This window comes from Pleurodeles waltl, chromosome 4_2 (genome assembly GCF_031143425.1).
Source record: "Pleurodeles waltl isolate 20211129_DDA chromosome 4_2, aPleWal1.hap1.20221129, whole genome shotgun sequence".
In the NCBI taxonomy this organism is placed as follows: domain Eukaryota; kingdom Metazoa; phylum Chordata; class Amphibia; order Caudata; family Salamandridae; genus Pleurodeles; species Pleurodeles waltl.
The window spans coordinates 200,769,107-200,795,724 of NC_090443.1; positions in this window are offsets into that span (position 1 = coordinate 200,769,107).

Genomic DNA, 26,618 nt, shown 5'->3' on the forward strand with positions numbered 1-26,618 from the left:
TCCTAATGCTGTACCACGTAATGGCCATCCAGGAGCACCAACGCTGACAAAGACGACGACAGTGAGTACAGCCGTCTAGCACACAAGGGAGGGAGGGGAGAGAGACACACACACACGCACAACACACACCAAACACACAAGGCACCAGAACAATCTGCTCAGTAAATCAACAGCAACATAACCCAGGAGCAAAGAAAACCAGGACACATACCTGTTGTCCAACTGCTGTAATTAGGTGGGAACAGTGACCTCAATTGTAAAAAGAGATACATATAAAGATATATATATCCAGAAAGGGCCTTTGGCCAGTCAAAAGTTATTAATGGCCACAGGGCAACATCCAAGGCCCAACTTGACTCCTGACAGCCTAGGCACTCCACTGGGCAGGGGCATCATGGAGATGGCAGGCAGGCACCTCAGGGGGTGGGGGTGTTAGAATTTTTTCTTGGGAGGGGGGTCCTGGGCTTGGGTTTGGGAGGGGGCGGGTACTTGCCCTTCTGGGAAGAGGGCAGAGGAGTAGCAATGGGACGGGGGGCCAGAATGCCACTCTTGTCCCCCTTTGTGGCAGGGTAACTCTTAGGGGAAGGAACAGGAGTCGAATGGGATCTGAAAGTACTTGGCTGGGGTGGGGGGGACTTTCCTCTTATGGGCAGGATGGGGGGGTAGGGAAGAGGTCAAGGGGAGAAATGAAAAGCTTCTTAGGACCAGTGGGGCAAGGTGTGGGAGTAGGAATGAGAGTTAAGGTAGAGGGAGTGTTTGTAGGAGGAGGAGGTCACCAGGACCATATGCAACTGGGTGGGGGGGCTACTGGGAGGGTGGTGCTGGTACAGGGGTGACAGAAGATGAAGTAGCTGTGGTGGTCCCAGAGGGGTCCACAACCACCAGGGAGCTTCCATCGGAGGAGAAATCAGAGTCTGTAGTCGCTGTTCCAGTCTCCCCCGTGGTGCTCCCCTCGCCCTCCGACCCACTGGTCCCCTTGGCGTTGGTGAACTCTGCCTTGTGAGTCCCACCAGTGCCCCTGTTCCTTCACCAGATAATGCTAATGCACAAATGGACAAGATGACAAAAGGAGAGAGGGTGGGGGAGAAAGAAAGGGCGCAAAGGGTCAATCACAGCACCAACAGAACAGATGACATACACATCACACTCATTCCCTGGGACTTACATTGGGCAGTATGGACCACAGTAACAAACCATTGCCTAGGTACTACAGCAGGAAGGAACCCAAACACTATCATCTGCACACCTACTAGGACCAACTAAGCCCTGCGTGCCATGGTATGCTAGCTACCTAGCAATACCAAAAATACATACCACCCCCCACAGTTAAGCAGGACCACGCAGGAATGGCTAAACCGGCATATTGGGGAATCCCCTGACTAGAACTTTGCACCCAAACCCCATGGCAGGCAACATATTCAAAATACCACACAGTCTGTATTTACCCCATTGTGGCTGCTGTGCTGCCCTCAAATGCCCATCCAGCTCAGGATTGGCCATCACCAGTCTGCGGGCCATTAGAGGGTCAGGCTCCAGTGAGCACCCCTCCTTCATTGGGAGGCCCTCCCCAGCTGGGCCTCCACAGTCTTCCGAGCCCAGCTTCTCAAGTCCTCCCACCGTATCCTGCAGTGGGTGCTCCGCTGGCTATGGACCCCCAGGGTCCGCATGTTTTTAGTGATGGCACACCACAATCCCTTTTCTGATGGGCGCTGACATGCAGAGGAAGCACAGACAGAAGGACACCATGAACCATACAATCCAGCCTGTCACACAAATGGCTTACATACTGCATTTGCCCCTCATCAAGCACACACATGACCCATACCTCTGCATTCACAATGCCTGCAGCCATACCTCCCAAAGGACATACTGCTAGCACACACATACATCTACATGCAGCCATGTCACATGCAACGTACCCATGATGTACTCACCTGTTCGTCTTGAGGCCCATGCAACTTCTCATACATGGGTAGGATACCATCCACGAGCTTCTCCAACTCCTCCGACGTGAAGGCTGGGACCCTTTCACCTGTAGCACGGGACATGGCAGGTTCCAGACACAGGTCACAGCAGCACATGCAGTGGAAATGTCGTTGAGTGGAAAGTCAGGAATCAAGTGAAGTGGGAGAAAGAAAATGCCGGTCACGCCGGCGGCGGTGAACACCGTCACCGCCGGCATTGATCATCATTGGTTCCTGTACTCCATAGAGCCCCAGGTTAGCCAATGAAGAATAGCACGGTGGTGCAGACCGCCTTCTGCCATGATGCCGAACGCCGGAGGAGTGAGGTCACTTCCACCTGTCCCTGCATACAGGACAGGCGGCTGCCATTTCCTACTGCTAGTACTCGTGTTTTGAATTTATATGTGCGTCATTGGTGTTGACTGTACACACCTATAGTAGTGTCCTACATATACATGCTCTGTGTACTATGATGTTGTGTGTCCATGGGTCCTGTTGTCACACCCATTTTACTTTTGGCTCACTTAGAAACCAACCAATGCGAAGGAATAGGAGGAGGAGGCAAGCACCCGTGTTCAGACCACTTGTGGACTTGGCTACACTGGAAGACCGGCACATCATACTCACCTATCATCTGAACAGGGCCACAATCACAGAGCTGTGTTCACAATTGGAGCTTGATCTGATACCTGCTATCCGTAGCACCACAGCAATTCCCCCTCTTGCGCAGGTACTGTCAGTGCTACATTGCCTGGCAACTGGTTCTTTCCAGGTGACTGTGGGCTTGGCTGCAGGAAAGTCACAGCCAAGGTTCTCGATTATGCTTGGAAGGGTTTTGGCTGCCTTGCTCAAGCACATGAGCAGCTACATCGCATTTCCCCAGGTTGATGTTTTGCCCACTGTGAAGGCTGGATTCTATGCAATGGAACACATACCACATGTGATTGGGGCCATTGACGGGACCCATATTGCCTTAGTCTCTCCCAGGCCAAATGAGCAGGTGTACAGGAATAGGAAGAGTTTCCACTCTCTCAATGTCCAGATGGTGTGCCTTGCTGACCAGTACATCGCCCACGTCACTGCCACGTATCGTAGATCTGTACATGATGCCTATGTCTTGAGGAATAGCAGCGTCCCACAAGTGATGGCATGACTACAGAGGCACAGAGTGTGGCTTATAGGTGAGCTTGAGTCCCCACCCAATTTATGTCAGTGTATGCCTTTTGGAGTTGTACTCCATGCCATTGTGCATGGCTAATGTGTGTCCCTCACTTCTTCCAGGTGACTCCGGCTACCCAAACCTGTCCAGTCTGTTGACCCCTGTTAGGAATACGAGACCAGGGGCTGAAAATCGGTACAATGATGCACATGGACGTACAAGGAGGATTGTGGAACACAATTTTGGTCTACTGAAAGCCAGGTTCAGGTGCCTCGATTTAACAGGCCCCTATGCCCCTATGTAACTACCCTGAGTACGTTTGCCAGATTGTGGTGGTCTGCTGCATGCTGCACAATTTGGCCCTCAGACGCCATGTGCCCTATCTGCAGGAGGGAGGTGACAATGCATCCGTGGCAGCAGTGGACACTGAGTACAGTGAGGAGGAGGAAGAGGAGGAGGATGTGGACAACAGGAAACATATCATTCAGCAGTACTTTCAATGACACTCAGGTAAGGCTGTTGATCTATACATGTCTCCATTTAGTAAAGTGCTGTGTGGCTGTTGTGTTGTACCAGTCTCTACCTTTGCATCACAACTGACTTTCACCTATGCCTTCCCTTATTGCAGATGTTGATGTGGTTACAACAGTGTATTGATGTGATGACTACAGATTGCTGAGAAACATTTGATGGATGGGTTTACACATTACAGGACATTTGCACAGGATAATGCAGTTCAATACAGTGAAATACATTGCAAATTTCTTTCTGATAAAGCACTATTACTCAAGTTTTTTTTACAAGGGTGTTTATTTGAATATTTGAAAGAAACAATGGAAAGTGCAATAGAGTGGGGTGATGGTTGGAAGATGTCCAGTGTAGTGGCCCAGTCTGGGGGTAGCACAGGTCCAGTGTCCAAGGGGCCATAGGAAGAGGAGCAATGTCAGTCCAAAGTGAACAAGGTAAATCAGTGGAACACATGGGGGACATTCTGGAGGGGCTCATTTCCTGGCTGTGGTCTTGGCAACAGTCTCTGTTGTCTGTCTGGGTCGCAGGGAACGTTTGCGGGGTGGTTCACCTTTTGCAGGGGGAGAGGTGCTAGTGGCCTGTGAGTCCTGTGGCAGGGCTGGTCAGTATAGTGGGATGGGCCTGCTGGTGTGTTGTGTACTCACGCATGATGTTTGCCTTGTCTCTCAGCACCCCTGCAATGGAGGCCATGGTGGTATTCAAGGCCTGCAATTGTTGCAAGACCTCCTGGTGGTGTTCCACCTGCAGTCACTGGTTCTCCTGCACGATGTTGATCACCTGACCCATCCTGTCCTGGGATTGTTGGTATGCCACCAGGACATCTGTGAGTGCCCCCTGGGCAGTTGCTTCCCTGGGCCTGGCCTCCCCTTGGCACACAGCTGTCCTCCGACTGTTCCTGGCTCCCTGTGCCTGTGTCCCCTGAATGGTGTGCCCACTCCCACTTACAGCAGGACCTTCATCATCTTGTCTGTGTGGTGTCGAATTGGGTCTGGTTTGTGCAAGGAGGGCACCATCTGTGCACTTCAAAGCATTTCCAGAGGCTCTGGGAGGCTACACCTCTCAAGCCCGTAACACCTATTTCCAAAGGAAGAGGGTGTAACACCCTCCTCCCAAAGGAAATGCTTTGTTCTGCCTTCCTGGCACTGAGCTGCTCAGACCCCAGGAGGGCAGAACCCTGTCTGTGAGGTGGCAGCAGCTGTAGTGCAAGCCTCAGAGAGCTGGTTTGGCACTACTGGGGGTCCATGGTAGAGCCCCCACCCCAGGATGCATGGGTTTGACCCCCAATACCAGATTTGGAATGGGGGGGACAATTCCATGATCTTAGACACCTTACATTGCCATATTCGGAGTTACCATTGTGAAGCTACATGTAGGTATTGGCCCATATGTAGTGAACGCATGTACTGGTGTCCCCGCACTCACAAATTCTGGGGAATTGGCCCTGGACAGCGTGGGAGGACCTTTGCTAGTGCAAGGGTGTCCTCACACTCAGTAACTTTGCACCTAGCCTTCAGTAAATGAAGGTTAGACATATAGGTGGCTTATAAGTTACTTAAGTGCAGTGAAAATGGCTGTGAAATAGTGTGTGCACTGCTTCACACGGCTGCAGTGGCAGTCCTGTGAAAGGGTTTGTCTGAGCTCCTTATGAGTGGCAAAAGAAATGCTGCAGCGCATAAGGATCTCCTGGAACCCCAATGCCCTGGGTATCTAGGTACCATATGCTAGGGACTTATAAGTGTGGTCCAGTGTGCCAATTGGAATTGGTAAATGAAGTCACTAAACTATAGTGACTAATTTGGAAGCAGAGAGAGCATAAGCACTGAAGTTCTGATTAGCAGAACTTCAGTGACACAGTTAAGCACTACTGACAACACACACATTAGGCCACAAGCTATGAGCACTGGGGTCCTGACCAGCGGGATCCCAGTGAGACAGGCAAAACAGACTGGCAAACAGGTAGAAATTGGGGGTAACATGCCAAGAAAGATGGTACTTTCCTACATATAGCCTATTTGAACTCCATTTTGGTCACCCTATTTGGGGTCCACTTGCACTTCTGAAGGAGGGGTGGGAGCAACTCTTAAAGCCCCCCTAAACAAGATATTGTGGACTATGTACTTGGCCTAAGATCTAGAATGGGTGAGTATATTAAAAAGGCCACCAAAAACCTTCAGGCAAGCCAAAAGTTGCAAAAACAATGGCATGACCAGAAGGCTGTTCTCATTGAGTACCAACCAGGACAGAAGGTGTGGGTACTGGAGTCTGTGGCACCAAGAGCACTTCGGGACAAATGGAGAGGCCCACATCTGATAGTGAAGGAAAAGGGTGAGGTCACTTGTTTAGAGGACCTAGGCACTCCCAGAAGTCCTCTAAGAGTACTACATCTGAACCGCCTGAAACATTAATATGATAGGGCTGATTTAACCTTCCTCTTGGCCTCTGTTCAGGGACAGGAAGAAGAGAGTGACCCTATCCCTGATCTCTTCTCCAACACTGCAGCTGATGGCTCAGTGGAAGGAGTTGTCCTTGCAGACTGCCTTACAGAAGAGCAAAAGGAGGACTGCAGTAGCCTTTTAGGCCAGTTTTCTGAGCTGTTTTCTCTGACACCTGGTCAGACAACTTGATGTGAACACACCATAGATACTGGAGACAGTTTACATGTCAAAAGTAAGATTTACATACAGCCTGACCATGTCATGCACTGCATTAAATCAGAAGTTCAGAAAACATTGCACTTAGGAGTGATTGAGCACTCAGATATCCCCAGGGCCAGCCCAGAGGTGCTAGTACCCAAGCCTCATTCTCAGAATGGTAAAATGTAGATGGGGGTTTGTGTAGATTACAGAGGGCTCAATACAGTCACCAAGACTGATGCTCACCCTATACCCAGGGCAGATGAGCTGATAGATACACTGGCATCTGCCAAGTATCTAAGCACTTTTGACTTGACTACAGGGTATTGGCAGGTCATGCTATCAGAAGATGTAAAACCTAAAACTGCATCCTCTACCATTGGAGGGCATTATCAATTTACAGTTATGCCTTTTAGTTTGAAGAATGTACCTGCCACTTTCCAGAGGCTGGTGAATACAGTCCTCCAAGGTCTGGACGCTTTCAGTGCAGCATATCTAGATAATATTGCTGTTTTCAGCTCCACCTGGGATAGCTACCTGATCAACCTATGGAAAGTTTTGGAGGCCCTGCAAAAGGCAGGCTTCACTATCAAGGCTTCAAAGTGCCAGCTGAGACAGGGGAAGGTGGTTCATCTGGGACACCTAGTTGGTGGGGAACAGATTGAACCATTGCAGGATAAGATCCAGACTATTTTAGACTGGTCTCTCCCTATTACTCAAACTCAGGTCAGAGCCTTTCTTGGTCTCACTGGGCATTGCAGGAGATTCATTGGGAATTATGGCTCCATTGTTGCCCCCTCTTAATGACCTCACTTCCAAGAAAATGCCCAAGAAGGTATTATGGACAGCCAACTGTCAGAAAGCTTTTGAGGAGCTGAAGCAGGCTATGTGTACTGTACCTGTCCTAAAGAGCCCAATCTATTCTAAGAAGTCGATTGTCCAGACAGATGCTTCTGAGGTGGGGTTGGGGCAGCGCTATCACAACTAAATTCAGAGGGCCAGGGTCAACCTGTTGCTTTTATTAGTAGAAGGTTGACCCCTAGAGTAAAGCGTTGGTCAGCCATAGAGAGGGAGGCATTTGCTGTGATCTGGCCCCAGAAGAAGCTAATACCCTACTTATGTGGGACTCACTTCATAGTTCAGACAGACCACAAACCTCTCTTATGGTTAAAACAAATGAAAGGTGAAAACTCTAAATTGTTGAGGTGGTCCATTTCTCTCTAGGGGATGTACTTTACAGTGGAACATAGATCTGGGAGTGACCACTCCAATGCAGATTGACTATCCAGATATTTCCACTGAGCCAATGAAGACTCATCTGGACAAGGTTAGCCTTATTGTCCTTTGTTTGTGGGGAGGTTGTATAGGAAAGTACACTCTTTTTGGCATGTTACCCCCAATTTGTGCCTGATGTCAGGGTGTTTGATTGTGTCACTGGAGTCCTGCTAACCAGGACCCTAGTGCTTATGCTCTCACTCCTCTCAAATTTGTTACTACATACTGGTAACCCAGTATTTCATCTCAAATTGGCATACTGGTGCTCCTTATAAGTCCCTAGTATATGGTACTTAGGTACCCAGGCCATTGGTGGTACCGGGGATCACTATGGGCTGCAGCATTACTTTTGGCACCCATAGGGAGCCCATGCAAAGGCTTCTACACGACTGCCATTGCACCCTTTGTGAAATGGTCCATGCACCATTTCACAGCCATTTACACTGCACCAGGTCGCATAAAAGTCACCTATAAGTCAGGCCTTCCAACCCTGAAGGCTGGGTGCAAAGTACCTGTGTGTGAGGGCACCTCTGCACTATCAGAGGTGCCCACATTGTCCAGGACCATTTTGCCGGACTTCATGAGTGTGGGGACGCCATTTTGCATGGGCACTGGACATAGGTCAATACCTTTATCTAGCTTCACAATGGTAACTCCGAATATGACCATGTAAGGTGTCTAACAAATGGGAATTGTACCCCAATACTGATTCTAGTATTGGTTGTACAATCCCATGCACTCTGGGGGCAAAACAGTGGACCGGGTTTTGCAATCTTGGATTCCAAGGTGGTGGGGCACTGTGGGAGCATCTGAGTGGCCAGTGCCAGCAGGTGACATCATAGCCCTCCCCTGATAGGTGCTTACCTGCATAGCTAGCCAATCCCCCTTTCAGGGCTATTTAGGGTCTCTCCTCTGGGTGTTTCTTCAGATTTGGATTGCAAGACTCCGGCAGGAATCCTGTACATCCTTTACTTCATCTTCTACAGACAGAACCGCAGCTGAACCCTCCAGGAAATCTACAAACTGCAACAAAGAAGCAAAGATGACTTCTGCAACATTATACCTTCAGCTCCTGGCAGCAACTGCAACTGTTTCCAGGTCATGCATCTGCCGAGGACTGCCTGTCTTCAGCCTGCACCATAAGAACGAAGGAATCTCCTGTGGAGTGACGGAGTCACTTCCCTGCTTCAGCAAGCACCTCTCTGCAGCGACGATTGGTAGCGTGTGTCCCCTCTCCAGACGACACGCATGGATCCACAACACGGGTGGTGGACTAAAGTGATCCCGACAGTCCCAAGGTCCAGCTGTCCAACTTTGGTGGAGGTAAGAACTTGCCTCCCCACACAAGACAGTACCCCTGTGCACCACGTGACTTACAGTTGCCTTCCAGGTAGTTCTTCATGCACAGCACAGCTTAGACCCCAGCACGCCATCCTGCAAAGCACAGCTTCCTGAGTAGTTCTCCAGCAGCGTGGGATCCCTTTGTTTTCTGCTGCGTGGGCCTCTATTTGCACCTTCTTAGTCCCCATGCTGTGCTTTGTCCGTGCTGCCTGATCTTCTCATGGCTCTCTGAGTTGCTGAGAGCCTCCTTTGTCGCCTCCTCCTAGGTATAGGCCACAAGGTCCTTCCTGGTCCGGGCAGCGCCATTTTCCGCTAACCGCAAGATTTGCGTGTGCCAAGGCTTGTTGGTGGAATCCTGCAAAGCAAACCAGACTGCAAGCATCCATTTGGCTTGGGACATCTTCTGCATCAACACGGCACCTGCATCTGTCTTCTTGGGTGCATAACTGACTTTGTCTTCTCACCGGTTGTTCTTTTATTTCACCTTCATCTGGGTTAGCAGGGTCTCCTGTTCTCCCTGGACTCTTCAGTGCTTCTTGGATTTGGTCCCTTTCTTCCACAGATCTTCAGGTCCAGGAATCCATTGTTGGTGTCTTGCAGTCTCTTCTGGTTCTTGCATAATCTTCTATTACGACTTCTTGCGTGTTTCAGGAAACTTCCTGTGATTTACTCCTGTTTTCCTGGGCTCTGGGGTGGGTTCTATTACTTACCTTTGGTGTTTTCTTACACTCCCAGCGCCCCTCTACACAATGCACTTGCCTAGGTGGGAGACTGACTTTCGCATTCCACTATTTTAGTATATGGTTTGTGTTCCCCCTAGTCCCATTGCAACCTATTTTGAGTTTCACTATTTGCAATGCTTTCTAACTGTTTTTACAGCTATTTCTGCATTCTAGTGTATATACTGTGTATATTACTTACCTCCTAAGGGGATATAGTCTATAAGGTATTTTTGGCAATGTGTCACTAAAAATAAAGTACCAATATTTTTGTAACACTGAGTATTTTCTTTCATGTGTATGAGTACTGTGGCCTGGCTGCTAGACACTGACTACATTTCACTAATAAGGGATAACTGTACCTTGTATAAGGTGTAAATACTTTTGGTACCCACTACAAACTAGGCCAGCCTCCTACAGAGTCTTTGAGGCATACTATGGTCAAAGCATCCACTTCCCAAGCCTCCCATTCACGACACCTGGCACAAAAACTCACAAGAAGAGCACTGTATTAGGGGGTTAACAGATCCAGAGATGGATTGTCAAACCTCTTGTAAATGGCCCTGAAAATGAACTGGTCTGCCTCAAGTCCTGAGATGGAGGAAATTTCCAACTCAAGCCCTTTGCATGCCCTTGATGTGAACTACTGATTAGGAAAGGAGACAAGTTTCTGTCCACATACCCAGACTGCAGGCCAACACATTCAGGGATCAGCAATGGGTGTTCCCTTGACAGTTTATGTATGCCACAGTGTTTTCTGATCTTATCAACACATTGCAGTGGGACACTCATTGACTGAATTGTTGGAGGGCTCAGAAGGCTGCAATCTATTCTCTCCAACTAGCAATCTCTGACCCTCTGTTCCAGACCGCTTTGCTTGGGCCGTGGGTTTCCCAATGAAGCACCTGAGCCCAAGTCACTCACATCTGTTGTCAATGTTATCAGAGGGTCTGGATGCATCACTAACTCCTTGCAGAGGTTTTCCATGTTTATCTATCACTGCAGGGCGTTCTTGGTCTCTAGGTTAGACAGGAACTACATAGTTCATATTCTTGAATGAGAAGGAACCAAGGGATTGCAGAAGATACAGTTGATGGCTTAAAGAAGCAATGGTCAAAGAGAGATGTTGTTTTAGCATCAAAATTGTTAAAGCTTGAACCAACCAGTCGCCACAGTATGGGAAAATTGACAGACTTTTGAGATGAAGGTAAGCTACCAGAAACACTCCCTGGGAGGACCAGAGCCCAAACGGAAGCTATTGCTAGTGTTTGCCTTAAACACAAAACCAGAGAAACTCCAGATGCAGCTTGTGCATTGGAACATGGACATATGCATCAATCACGTCCAGGATGGCTAGACGGACATTTGGTTCTATTAAATAAATAATCTTCTGGAGAGTTTCCATCTTGAATGGTATCTTTTCCACACATTTGTTCAGGGTTTTCATATCTATGACAATTCAGAATCCCCCCTGAAACTTAGGAACCAGAAACACAAGTGAATACATCCCTTTTCCCTCCTCTTCCATTAGAATTGGTAGGATAGCCTTCTTTTAGACCAATGAAAGAATAGCTTCCTTCAAGATGACCTGCATATTGTAGGCCCTGTGTACTGGAGTATTAATGGTCTCTGAAGGTACTGGTGGAGAGACCAATATGATCTTGTAGCCTTTTTTGGAGTATTTTAAGAACCCATCAGTCCAAAGTCTATGATTGCCATGCCTGTTACAAGTAATGGATCCTGCCACCAACCCCATACCTGCAAACATCAATTTCATTTATTGCAGAATAGTCAGGAGTGTTGATTGGGGGTTTGAAGATCCTGTTTAGGTTTTCTCTGGAATTTTCTGGAATAGGATCTGCCTTGGAAGCTTGACCCGTAGTTCATGTTCTGTTGCCTGCTAGCCTGTCTGAAGGATTTAGCCTTATACTTGAAGGAATTCTTGGGTCTGGTCTGTCTGCAAAAAGAAGAGGAATGTTTTCGGTTCTTAAATATTTTAAGGAACTTTTCTTCCAGTTCAGAACCAAAAAGTTGACCACCTTTGAATGGCATTCTCAAAGCAGCAGCATTTAAAGCAGAGTGTTGAAGTCTTTTAAGAAAAGGTTCCGTCTAGCAGCCACAGATTCTCCACGTGACAATGCAGCCACCGGAATAGCTTCAAAAGAAATATCCGACAATAGTTTGACTTGTTTCTCCATATTTTCTAATAACTCCAGACACTGTGGACCGTCTTGCATTGATTTCAAAAGTTCTTTAAAATCAGATAACAAGGACTGGGAAGTGTAAGCTTCATATGTACCACTATGAAGGGCAAATAGGAAGCAGCATACACCTTTTTCAGAGCTCCAGCCACAGTTTTGCCCACTGGATCTTTTAGAATGCTGTCTTCAGCCACAGAGGAATGACCCACAAGTTTAGCCACAAGAGTCCACGTGCACAGAATCTAGTAAGTTTTCATCCATTCCTTATAACAGATAGAGCTTGGACATGAAACGAGGAACATTAATCTTGTCAGGGTCCCTCCACTCGTGGACCACATCCAGAGCATTCTGATGGATAGGCACCCCTATATTAATGGGCTTCTTAAATTGTTGCAGAATGTCATCCTTAGAGAACTCTGCAATTTCTTCACTAGGAAATACCATGTTGTCTTTAATATAGGAAAGTAAATCCGAAAACACGTCTCTAGAAATATATTTCCCCTTGTGCTCAAATGGAAGAGGGGATGCACCACCAGATAAATCTGAGTCCGAGACCTCAGAATAAGTATTTTCCTGATCCGCATGGTTATCCACCCCTTTTTCCAAATTTTTTAAGGGACCCAGGTCTCTACTAACAATCTCCTAATCATTTTTTAATCTGGTGGAGTTTTGGTCTTCCGTTGAACAGAAGACTTCGATCCAGAAGAGGATCCTGAAGGTGCATCGGACAAATGCCTGTTCATCAATATACGCTTTTCCATTATGAGCGAACCAATTGATCTCAAATAAACACAATCAGAGTCACTAACAAATAGAGCTGAGTGTCAGAGAGCTCACCTGTTGAAAGAACTAGAGCCAACCAATTGTGCATACTTCCAAGCAGGCTACACTATAAAACACTATTGAGATAACCTAATACCTTCAAATATTAATGTGCATGTGCAGGGGATCATTGTTCACTTTACCCTCACACATATGTGCTGAAGCTGAATGCTGTTTCCTATTGTGCTGCAGTTGTTTGCCAGCAGCTTCCTTCCATGAAAGATAATCAAATCGTGCGGACCCTCTTTGAGTGGTAAGAACTGCTATTATTATAAATATATAAATAGCAAATCAGAAACACACATCAAACCTCACGGATGTGCTGAAGATTGTTCTGTATGCCGATCCATATAGCACAGGGATCCATTCCACACTCCCTAATATGGTAGCTCCCGTCTAGGCAGGGTTTAAGATTCCAAGCCCAGCAGAGAGACAAATAACCCCACAACAAAATAATTTCTTGCCCAGCAAGGCCTCCAGCATTCCCTGTTTGTGTCCATTACCAAATTACAAAGGTGCCTTGCCATAGCCATGTACCATAGTATAACGCAAAGTTGTCACGACATACCATGGCCAAAAATAACTATTGCCTAGCTTTATTATTGGCTTGTGGTACCCTTGTGTCACTCATGGTGTTGGATGGGCAATGTGCTTCTTAAATCAGATTTACAAAGGAAGGTAAGGCTACCATGCTTGGCCCTGCATTGATTAGTAAATCTGGAGAAACGCAAGGCAGTGCAATTCGTTGTTTTGCATTACTCTGCACAGCATATTCTACATTGCTGCTAAATTTCACATACATCCATATGCCACACCTACTCCACTATACGATATTCCTCTCTACCCCATTCTGCTGTACGCCATGCCACTCAACTCTATTCCACTGTATATGCCACTCCACTCTACAGCACTCCACTTTATCCTAATCCACTGTACACTACTCCACTGTGCGATACACCACTCCATTGTATGGCACTACACTGTTCTCCACTTCATTCTATGCTATTCAACTGGGCCCCACTCCAATAAACGCCACTCCACTGTATGCTGTTACAGTCTACCCCATGCCGCTGTATGCCACTCCTGTCTGCACCACTCCATTACATGGCACTCCACTGCACGCTACTCCACTATACACTATTACACTCTATGCCACACCACTGAACAACACTCCACTCTATTCCACTCCACTCTGCACTATTATATTGTACACAACTCCATTGTATGCCAGTCTGCTCTACACTATTACACTGTGTGCAAGTCCATGCTAGGCCTCTTTAATGTACGTACTGCACTACACACTACTTCAATATATGCTTTTCCACTCTATGCTATTCCACTGTATGCCACTCCACTCCACTCCATGCTATTCCACTGTGATCCACTCTACTGTACACTACTTCACTCTACATCACTCCATTGTATGGCAGTCCACTCTACACCACTTTATTCTATGCTGTTCAATTGGACCCTACTCTAATGTAAGGCACTCCGGTGTCAGCTATTACACTCTACCCCATGCCACTGTAGTCACTTCAGTTAACATTACTCCATTATACGGCACTCCAGTGTACGCTACTCCACTATACAGAGTCAGAGTCACTTTATGGGGTTTAGCTAGAACATAAAAGTATAAAACAATAGATCCATACAGATAAATACAAACCACAGTACAATCATACAGCAAGCGAGTTCCAATTAAAAGACAATAAGAGTAATTGAAAACAGATGGTCATATGATATGAAGGGCCCAAGCAGATACACACAGATTAAAAGAAAGTACATCAGTAACTACATAATCCATGTTGCCCTCTGCTTTATTGCACATTGAATAAAAGTAGCAGATAAAAAGCACATTTTCACTGAAGGAAGAGTCTGCACATAATTACAAGCTGCATTGCAGTAACAAATGGTTGTTCTTTTAAAACAGGTAGCAAGTAGTGTTTTCTCAGCAATAAATAACATTTACAGAAAAACTTAAAGTGAATCATACTTTCTGCTGAATAATCATCACAGGGGCAGATAGATAAACTTCAGAAATAGGAGCCCTGACAGGGAAAAGCAGCCAGAAAGTGAACAGTGCATAGTCTAAATCTGACCAACAAAAATCTATGGTGCTCGTTGCACACCCATGTAAGGTAAGGTGCAGTGTCAGTGTATTCACAAATCTGCATGTGCCCCTGGACAGTAAGCATATCAACCATCCTCTGAAATCTCTCATCCATTTGACTCCCTAAAAAGGTATTCTTAATAGGAGTGTGAGAGGCAGCTGTCCTGACACTGGGACAAGTGAACAGGTCTTCACGCCACAAACTTAGGCAAGTGTCATGGATATACCATATCCAGTGGATGGACAGGCCTTGGTCCAATTTCAAGCAATCAGCAAGCACGGATCTGTTAAAAGTGGTCTGGCTCCTAGACAAAATTCACATCTGTACGAGAAATGGTTGCAGCCTTATAAAATCATTTATGTACCCAATCCCAGCCTCAGAGTGGCAAATAAATGATCTGGCACTGCTGGGGACAGATGGTAGCCTTCTAATAAAACCATTCACTATTATTTCTAGGCTCTGCTGATCCACCGAGCCCCACTGGACGCAATCGAGCAACATTTGGCTTTATTGATGGCCACAAGTTCCTTAATTGGCTTGTGGCTTAATCTATGTGCAGAGTTAAGAAGAGCCTAAGTGGCTTTAGAAAAGGCAGCAGCTTAGCTGGTCTTTAGGGGGCCCCATGCTAAATGGGTATCAAAGGGAATACCTAGGTATGAAAATGAGGGCACAATGCTAAACTTGGAGCAATTAACTGCAAAGGTGCTGCTGACCTTTTTCTTTGCACCAAAAATCATAACATGCATCTTGGCTTGATTGAACGCAGACCTAAACTGGTCATAAGCTGATAAAAAAGTCCAGCAAGCATTGTAAGCCGACTGCAGTCCTCACCAGTAGGACAGTATCGTCAGCATAAATTAAAGTTGGAATGCTGCAGTCACCAATGCAGGGGAAGTTGGCCCTTTGCTCCAGCAAATGTTCTTCCAGGCCATTTATATTCAATGAAAATAGGAACAGTGCCAAGACACAGCCCTGGTGGATGCCTTTCACCAGGTTAAAGGCTAAGGTAGTCTTTCCACCCGGGCCGAAACTGACGCTGGCAATGATCTCATTATGAAACTCTCTCAGGAAATTATCAATGTACTGGTCGACCCCAATGTCCAGAGCTTGGATCTCAGGTTCATCTATGCAAAAAGTACAGCTTTCCCTTCCAAGTCACTGTGTACTTACCTATAAACAGACCTATAAACTTACCCGTAAGCAGGTATAAACTAAGAGGCTGCTCAACAGTGCCTAGACTCTGGTGGAAGCCAAATATAACCTCTGATAGCACAGTGCGTTCATCGCCCCAAGCCTGAAGTCCATCCATAAAGACACGTCCCATAACCTTGACAGTTGAACTAATCTAAGAAATGGGCGGTAACGCTGCAAGTCACCTTTTGAGACCTTTTTAAATATTGGGAAAATAATGGCATGGGACTAGCCTTTGGGCAGGCCAATCGCTAGCGCTACATTAAGAATATTGGTCAAAAGCAGGGGCCACAATGAGGTATTAGCCTTGAACATGTGCAAGGGTATCCTATCTGTGCTTGGGGCACGCCAGGCCGGGCAGCTGGTTATTGCCAGGAGGACCTCCCTCAATTCTATCACAGGAACAGCCAGAGGTGGCACCGTACTTTGATTATACAAGGGATAAAGAAGTCTGAGCTCTCTATGGCAGGGCCCTGGTAAAGCTTTGTGAAATGAGTGACCCAAAGGTCAAGAGGGATCATAGGATCAATATCAGGGCCATTGGATTTTTCAAAGAAGTTAATCCACTGTATACCACTCAACTGTATGCTATTCACTCTACCCCATCCCATTGTACACCACTCCAGTCCATACACTTCACTGAATTATAGTGCACTGTATGCTACTCCACTATACACTATTACAGTCTACACCATTCTACTGTTCACCCCTCCACCCTACCCTATTCCACTGTATGCCACTCCTCTATCCACCACTCCACTCGATGCCTCTCCATTCTACTATAGTCCATTGAATGCCCCTCCACTCTACGCCTCTCCACTATTTGCTATTTAACTCTAGTCTACTCCACTGTACAATACTATGATATACATCTCTCTACTATACGCCACTCCTCTCCATGCAGTTGTAATCTATGCTATTCCACGTTATGCTGTTCTACTCTACACCACTCCACTCTACACTATTCCACTGTACACCACTCCATTCTAGGCTATTGCATTGTATACAACTTCAGTCTTTGTCCCTCTCCTGTATGGTATCACACTTTACTTCACTCCAGAGTATGCCACTACACTCTATTCTATAATGCTCTACCCCACCCTACAACAAACCAATCCAGTCTAAACCACTTTCCTGTACCACTCCGCTATATGCTACTGCAATATACTCTATTGCACTTTATTCCACTCCACTGCGTGAGACGCCTCTGACCCCAGGCTCAGGGCCCACCCGCACTGCCTCCCCCTTGCTGCTTGTGTCTGCTGCCCAGCTACAGCACACAAGGCTGCCAGTTCGATCCTGTGGTCCACCTGGACAGACTCCCTGACTTGTGTAATTTCTGAAATTACTGTCACGGTTTTTGTTTTTTGTAAAGTGTAATTATAGACTGTAGGAAAGTACCATCTTGCCTGGCATGTTACACCCATTTTTACTGTATGTATGTTTGTTTTTGCCTATGTGTCACTGGGATCCTGCTAGCCAGGATCCCAGAGCTCACAAAGTATGCCCTGTATGTGTTCCCTGTGTGGTGCTTAACTGTATCACTGAGGCTCTGCTAACCAGAACCTCAGTGTTTATGCTTTCTCTGCTTTTAAAATTGTCACTGCAGGCTAGTGACACATTTTACCAATTCTCATTGGCACACTGGAACACCCTTATAATTCCCTAGTATTTGGTACCTAGGTACCCAGGGTATTGGGGTTCCAGGAGATCCCTATGGGCTGCAGCATTTCTTTTGCCACCCATAGGGAGCTCAGACAATTCTTACACAGGACTGCCACTGCAGCCTGAGTGAAATAACATTCACGTTATTTCACACCCATTTTTCACTGAACATAAGTAACTTATAAGTCACCTATATGTCTAACCCTCACTTGGTGAAGGTTAGGTGCAAAGTTACTTAGTGTGTGGGCACCCTGGCACTAGCCAAGGTGCTCCCTCATTGTTCAGGGCAAATCCCACAGACTTTGTGAGTGTGGGGACACCATTACACGTGTGCACTACATATAGGTCAATACCTATATGTAGCGTCACAATGGTAACTCCGAACATGGCCATGTAACATGTCTAGGATCATGGAATTGTCACCCCAATACCATTCTGGTATTGGGGGGACAATTCCATGCATCCATGGGTCTCTAGCACAGTCAAAAAGAGGTAAAGTCCCACTCAAGAGTTCTTGAAAATATCAAATTCGAAGTTTATTGCAATACTTATTCCAACATTTTGCTTCCAAACATTCCAAGAAAGTCACTTCATTTCCTTATGCGAAAGCATTTCCTTTTTACAAAAGCAGCATCCAATCAAATGGCGCAAGAAGAGGGAAGGAAAATGCCAAGCCAACACGTGTTTCGCCCCATCTGGCATTATAAGCCGGGGCTTTTTCAAGGCTTCAAAGTTACATAAGTATCAAAAACGCCAACAATCAGGGCGAGGAGCCATTGCAGCGAGGAACGGACGCGTTAAGGGTCTAGCACAGAGCCCGGGTACTGCCAAACTTGCTTTCCGGGGTCTCCATTGCAGCTACTGCTGCTGCCAACCCCTCAGACAGGTTTCTGTCCCCCTGGGACCTGGGCAGCCTGGTCCCAGGAAGGCAGAACAAAGGATTTCCTCTGAGAGAGGGTGTTAGACCCTCTCCCCTTGGAAATAGGTGTGAAGGCCTGGGGAGGAGTAGCCTCCCCCAGCCTCTGGAAATGCATTGATGGGCACAGATGGTGCCCTCTCTGCATAAGCCAGTCTACATCGGTTCAGGGATCCTCCAGCCCTGCTCTGGCGCGAAACTGGGCAAAGGAAAGGGGAGTGACCACTCCCCTGACCAGCACCTCCCAGGGGAGGTGCCCAGAGCGCCTCCAGTGTGTCCCAGACCTCTGCCATCTTCGATGCAGAGGTGTTGGGGCACAATGGACAGCTCTGAGTTGCCAGTGCCAGCAGGTGATGTCAGAGACCCCTCCTGATCGGTGCTTACCTTTCTCAGTAGCCAATCCTCCTCTGTTGGCTATTTAGGGTCTCTCCTCTGGGCTATTCCTCAGATAACGAATGCAAGAGCTCACCAGAGTTCCTCTGCACTTCCCTCTTTGACTTCTGCCAAGGATCGACCGCTGACTGCTCCAGGACGCCTGCAAAACCGCAACAAAGTAGTAAGAAGACTACCAGCAACATTGTAGCGCCTCATCCTGCCGGCTTTCTCGACTGTTTCCTGTTGGTGCATGCTCTGAGGGCTGTCTGCCTTCACCCTGCACTGGAAGCCAAGAAGAAATCTCCCGTGGGTCGATGGAATCTTCCCCCTGCAAACGCAGGCACCAAACTTCTGCATCACAGGTCCTCTTGGTCCCCTCTCATCCTGACGAGCATGGTCCCTGGAACACAGGAGCTGGGTCCAAGTGTCTCCCACAGTCCAGTGGTCCTTCTGTCCAAATTTGGTGGAGGTAAGTCCTTGCCTCCCCATGCCAGACAGTAATCCTGTGTACTGCGTGATCTGCAGCTGCTCGGGCTTCTGTGGACTTTTCCAAGACTTCCTTTGTGCACAGCCTAGCCCAGGTCCCCAGCACTCCGTCCTGCATTGCCCAACTCGCTGAGTTGGACTCCGACGTCGTGGGACCCTCCTTTGTGACTCTGAGTTGATCGTTGTCCTCTTATCTTCAAAGTGCCTGTTCCGGTACTTCTGCGGGTGCTGCCTGCTTCTGCGGGGGCTCTCTGGGTTGCTGAGTGCCACCTCTGTCTCCTCCTCCAAGGTGCGACCTCCTGGTCCTTCCTGGGCCCCAGCAGCACCCGAAATCCTCAATGCGACTCTTGCAGCTAACAAGGCTTGTTTGTGGTCTTTCTGCGTAGAAACAACTCTGCATCCTCCAGCAAGCCGTGGGACATCTTGTGACCAAAGGAAAAGTTCCTGGCATCTTCTGTTGTTGCAGAATCTTTGGCTTCTTCTACCCAGAGGCAGCCCTTTTGCCCCTTCATCTGGGGTTTAGTGGGCTCCTGCCCCCTGGACACTTGCGTGACTCTTGGACTTGGTCCCCTTCCTTTACAGGACCTCAGGTCCAGTAATCCATCTTCCGTGTTTTGATGGCAGTTGTTGTCCTTGCAGAATCCCCTATGTCAACTTTACTGTCTTTCTGGGGTAGTAGGGTAACTTTACTCCTACTTTTCAGGGTCTTTGGGTTGGGTATCTTGGACACCCTTAGTGTTTCCTAATAGTCCCAGCGACCCTCTACAACCTACACTAGGCCTGGGGTCCATTCGTGGTTCGCATTCCACTTTTGGAGTATATGGTTTGTGTTGCCCCAGGCCTATTTATACCTATTGCATTCTATTGTGATTCTACATTGTTTGCACTAATTTTCTAACTGTTACTTACCTGTTTTTGGTTTGTGTACATATAATTTGTGTATATTACTTACCTCCTAAAGGAGGGTATCCTCTGAGATACTTTTGGCATATTGTCACTAAAATAAAGTACATTTATTTTGAGTAACTCTGAGTATTGTGTTTTCTTGTGATATAGGCCCTCATTCTGACCTTGGCGGGCGGCGGAGGCCGCCCGCCAAAGTCCCGCCGTCAGGTTACCGTTCCGCGGTCGAAAGACCGCGGCGGTAATTCTGACTTTCCCGCTGGGCTGGCGGGCGGTCGCCTTCAGACCGCCAGCCAGCCCAGCGGGAAAGAGGCTTCCACGATGAAGCCGGCTCGGAATCGAGCCGGCGGAGTGGAAGCTGTGCGACGGGTGCAGTTGCACCCGTCGCGTATTTCACTGTCTGCGCAGCAGACAGTGAAATACATGTAGGGGCCCTCTTACGGGGGCCCCTGCAATGCCCATGCCAGTGGCATGGGCACTGCAGGGGCCCCCTGGGGCCCCGCGACCCCCCCTACCGCCATCCGGATCTCGGCGGTCCGACCGCCGGGATCTGGATGGCGGTAGGGGGGGTCGGAATCCCCGCGGCGGTGCAGCAAGCTGCGCCGCCGCGGAGGATTCAATGGGTCCGCGGTACACTGGCGGGACCCCGCCAGTGGTGCCGGTCCGACCGCGGCTTTACCGCCGCGGTCGGAATCCCCATTGGAGCACCGCCGGCCTGTCGGCGGTGCTCCCGCGGTCCTCCGCCCTGGCGGTCAAAGACCGCCAGGGTCAGAATGACCACCATAGTGCTATATGAAATAAGTGGTATAGTAGGAGCTTTACATGTCTCCTAGTTCAGCCTAAGCTGCTCTGCTATAGCTACCTCTATCAGCCTAAGCTGCTAGAACACCTCTATTCTACTAATAAGGGATAACTGGACCTGGCACAAGGTGTTAGTACCACAAGGTACCCACTATAATCCAGACCAGCCTCCTACAACTCTATGCAGGCACTACCACCAACGTCATGAAAAGACGCCAGCCGAGCCAGACCGCAGCTGCCAGGCGGACCCTCAACCTGCTCGAGAGAACCCACATCACCCAGCACCTGAAAGGACCTCCATTGGCTTCCGATTCAGAAAGGTTACCACTTCAAGCTCCTGACCCATGTCTACAAAGCCCTCCATAACCAAGGACCCGCCTACCTGAACCACCGCCTTCACCTCCACCAACCGACCAGGAACTGCCACACAGCGCACATTGCCCTTGCAAAGATACCATGCAAAAGCTGCTGCTGTGCAGAAGGATGCTCCTTTACCTGCCTCACTGACAAAGCCTGGACTGCCCTCCCTCTCCACCTTCGCACTGTACCCTCGATGATCCACTTCAGAAAGGGACTGAGAACCTGGCAGCAAGCGACTGGATACCCACTTGGGTGACAAGCTGCTCTATACAAATAACACCTGATTGATTGAGTGACTGTAAGCTACTCCATTCTACAGTATTCCACTTTATGCTACTCCACTATAATGTAGTCCATTCTATACCCTCCAGTGTACTCTCCTTCACTCTACTACATTCTATGCTACTCTACTAGGCTCTACCACACTCTGTCCCAGTACACTCCGAGGTCCAAATTTGCACTCAACTCTATGTCCATACAGTCTATTACACTGTCTATGGTACAGCACTGTACTCCACTCTTTGAGAGTTCCCAACACTGTACGACACAGCAGTCTACGCTACTGTATGAAATGCCATTCCAGTTTATAATACTTTCCGTGACTTTGTGCTATGTCACTTCAATGTATGCCATCCTGCTCTACTGTAGTCCACTGTATCCTACTTCACTCTATGCCACTCCACTGTGCACCACTTCACTCTACACTATTCCACTCTATGCCACTTCACTCTTCTACACTCCACTCTACAGTACTTCACTTTGAGGTAATCCCCTCCACACTACTACAGTGTATGCCGTTCCACTCTATGCCTCTCCATTGTATGCCATTCTCCTCTACTCTATGTAACTGCACTCTATAAAAGTCTACCACACTTCATGGCACTCTATGACATTATACACAAGGGTGTAAACAGTGCATGGAAAAGCCATACTTAACAGTTAATGTAGTTTGGTATATCTCAGCTCTGGCCTGAAAGGTTAACTTGTGAGACAGAATGTATGGTCTATGTGCTGAAAGAAGTCTGTGGGCAGCACGATTCATAAGTTAAAAGTTTGTGTCCTACAGCACCTTCGAGCCATTAAGAACTATGATAGTTTGTACCCCATGGCTAAGCTTTTCTCGGAACAATATACAGGGAACCTCCAAAATGTAACATTTTGTGGCATTAAACATGTTAAATAGGATCCCCACAGAGGAGCCTGTGAACTTGAGCTACCGAAAGAAGAATCTAGATTGCTTATATTACTGGGGACAGAGAGACCCCTGCAGAACTGCATGTGCATCTATAGGACCCAAGGATTGGAAACCATAGATTTAGTAACAGGCTCTGAAAGTTCAGGCTGCCCAGCATAAGTGATGGAATGCATACATGATGGCAGAGTTAGGACTTCTTCTGTATCAATAAATATTGAAGCACTTCAGCACTTTTGAAATTGCTATTTGCACTACCTTTCATTAGCACTATCTGAATATATTTTTTTTAGTTAGTTTATGTCCAGTTGGGTATTGTTATATCCTGTTAATTTCCACCTATAGTGACATTTGATGCTTTTCCTCAAGGTTGGAAGATAGGAATGTATCTGTGAAGCATGTAGCATGTATAGAGTGACATGCTGACAATAGTTTTTTGAATTGTTACGTGAGTCCCAAATTGATCTCCTTTTAATAAAGTGTGTAGAATTGAAGACATGATCAGGGGATAACTGTGTCTATGTGATCATCAAATACTTTTCATACATAGCACCTGCTACTTTTATTATGTAATTGTCATCCCCGATATGTTATCATGCTCAACAATTAGGATATGTCTGTACAGCATGTGTCACCCTAAGCATCAAGCTGGTATATATGATTCCCCAAATGATTTCCATCTAATTGAGTGTGGAGAATAGATAAATGGTGAGAGGCTTTAACTGGTGTTTATGTGATCATCAAACACTTTTTTAACATATAGCACTGGCCATTTTATTTAAATACTGCCCTATCCCCACACATCCCTATGCACAAACACTGGGATATGTTTGTACAGCATGTCACTTTAAGTATTAAGCTGGTATACAGCACATATGATGACTTTTTTTTTTTTTGCACAGCACTAGCCACTTTATGAAATTTTTATATAAGTGCAATAATGAACGAGGGTCCTAATAATATATGACACCTCAACTAGCTCAAGCTACATATATTTATATTTAACTGGTGGACATCATCTTAACTAGAAAGGTTATATATGTTCAGTTATAATTGCTATTATTCATTTTTGGTTGTACAAGATAAAGCATTTATGATGTAAGGCTCCCATGCTTGAAAAGATGAGACTAATCGAAATGGATAGTATGATTGGATGGAAGGTCCCTGATCTGAAGAATTACATGTTGATTTTAAAAGGAAATGCCTTTTACATGATATGCCTTCGATTTCAATAATAGGTCACATTTTACTAAAATGTTTTATGGTAAATAAGTGTGATTATCTATATAGGAAACACTGTGCTGGAACAGGCAGAAGTTGCCAACAAATTGGCACATGCAAAATGACAACATAAACTGAGGGCTGAAGTCTAGTTGATCGGACTGAGGAGTGGTAACACATTGGCCTTTTCATGCGTTGTAGTGCACCGTTTTGAATGAATAAAACATCTGTGGACCCTTTGTCATGTTGCCAGGGAGTGGTGAGATAGTTTTGATGGGGGGCGTGTCTAAAATGGCGGCCGGAGGGGACGCTTGATCCAGGAGCTCCGCTCTCGGCCCACCAACTGCAGCAATTATCCTGATCCCTGCGGTATCTCTTACAAAGCTAACGACCTGCTGGGACCCACAGAGCACGCCGACGAACAAAAAAAAAAATAATAATAACTTGAATGCTGCCTGGTGGTTCGCTGCCTCCCCGGCCTTGAGGAGGGGCCGGAAGCGCGCCTGGACCTGGAGAGCCTCCCCACGCTCGGGGAGGCGGAGGCGGGAGCCGCTGGCCCCCGGATGGCGGGCGCGGCCTCTCCGGACCCCGAGCTGTGCCTTTCCTTGCCGCGTTGGTGTGGGGGATCGGGCCTTCCCTTTTGTGGGCTCGGCTGGTCCCATGCGTGCCTGAGGCAGTGCGGCCGGGCCGCATGTGCCGCCGCGCCCGCAGCTGAACAGTCGTCCTCTGGGTCTCCACTTGGGAGGCCCCAGCCACTGTGGTGAGACGCGACGCGCTTCATCGGGGCGAGTGCCTGGGTTCGTGCCCTCGGGCCGCGTCGGGTGGGCCGGGTCCTGGTGCGGCCTGCCCCCTGCTCTGCCTTAGCCTTAGACCCCGCCACGGGACCTTGGCCCGGTGAGTGCACAGTCAGTGCATACAACTGATTTCCAACCAGCGCGGAGTCGAGGGGGAAAAAAAATAAAGTAAAAGAAAAAATAACTACACAAAATAATCAGAAAGGTTGAAGACAAAGAAAGAAGTAGAAAGGAAGGGGAAAAAAATAAAAAAAATAAGTAAATAAAAAGGACAGACAGAGAAAATTACAAAATTCACGCAGTAGCACGTATTGGTCATCTACGCAGGATTACAGGTAAACAGGGCACCTGTGGTCCTCCAGTGACGCCACACAGGGAACCACGCATGGAGTCACAGTGTGAAGGCGCAAGCAGGAAGGGCTATTCATCAATAGCTCTACCCCTATTAACGCACCACGCTGGATTATGAAGACTTATCTGAAAACCCCCTCAGGCGCTCGCAGAAAGTTGCAGGTAGTGTGACGAACTGACGCAAAGGCAAAACAATCGACAAGAAGCCCTATAGGAGCTCACCAAGTACCCCCAAACATTGAGATTGGTTAAATCGCCCACCTAACAACCATAAGCGACAGTAGGGCGGAACTTTACGACCCAGAATCTCCAGATCTCGATGAAGTTAGCTGTGAATTATTCCATTCTCCGGGCAGTAAACTAGCGTACTCCGGAACACTGCGGCAAATTGGGTCTCCCTACGGGAATCTCGCCAAGGGAAACACCCGAAAAAATAACATACTAGACCCCGGAGGTTCCCACCGGGGAGACAAAATAACAGCGGCTCAGGTGGAACTCCGGGCAACCAACGCCCCCATGCCGCTCAGTCGTGAGTGACCTAGGGCGACTGCCTTGCACCCATGGGCAACTTAATCCATAACCAGCCTCAGTGAGCAACCCGGCAGTGTCTATCGCCCTGTGGCACAATGGTAAAGCCAAAACACCCCAAGGCCGGGACCCACATGGACGGTGGCATCCCCCCCTTAAGTCATTCTGATACGCAAACCACAACACTTCTCCAGGTGAGCGAAACGCTGCGCACACACTCCTTGCAATTCGACAAACTATTGCAAGCAAAAATGGACACAAAGACATTATTAGAAGGTAAAATTGATGCTGCGGCCTTAGAAGGCTCACTACTCCGTGCAGATCATCGCAAGCTCACTGACAGGGTCAATACTACAGAAACAGCACTAGACACTGTTCAACCAGAGGTCACAGGCATGATCACCAAGATCCAACAAATGGAACTGGAATTAATGCAACTGCAACGCAGGGCTGAGGATGCGGAGGGTTGTTCCAGACGTAATAACATCAGATTCCTGGGCATCCCGGAAAGCTCAGAGACTCCCAAAGCAGAGGGATTCATAGAGATCTGGCTGAAAAACATAATGAAAATACAGGACGACACCAAGGTCCCAGTGATAGAAAGAGCACACAGAATCCCGGGAAGACCCCCGCGGCCAGGCACCCCGCCCTGTCCTCTGATAGTGCGGTTCCTAAATTACAGAGACAGAGATCTGGTGATCCAACATTTCAGAACCACAGGCACAATCAGTTTGGAAAACAGCAACGTATCAGCCTACCCTGATTACACAATGGAAGTACAACGTAAAAGATCATCATACTTCAAAATCAAACAACTACTGCGTGAACACAAAATTACTTATTCACTCATGTTCCCAGCTCACCTCCGAATAATAAGTGACGAAAAGACTCTTATGTTCTCCACCCCGGAAGACGCTTGGACATGGATACACGCCAAAGGCCTGGCCATCTCACCAGCAGATGTCACAGCAAATGAGTAATGGAACACTCCCAGCTCTAGGAGAAAGAAAAAGGAAAACACTATGGTGCGCCCAACAAAGTCGCAGATGGCTGCTGATCAGGCACAAATCTTACAAGAAGCT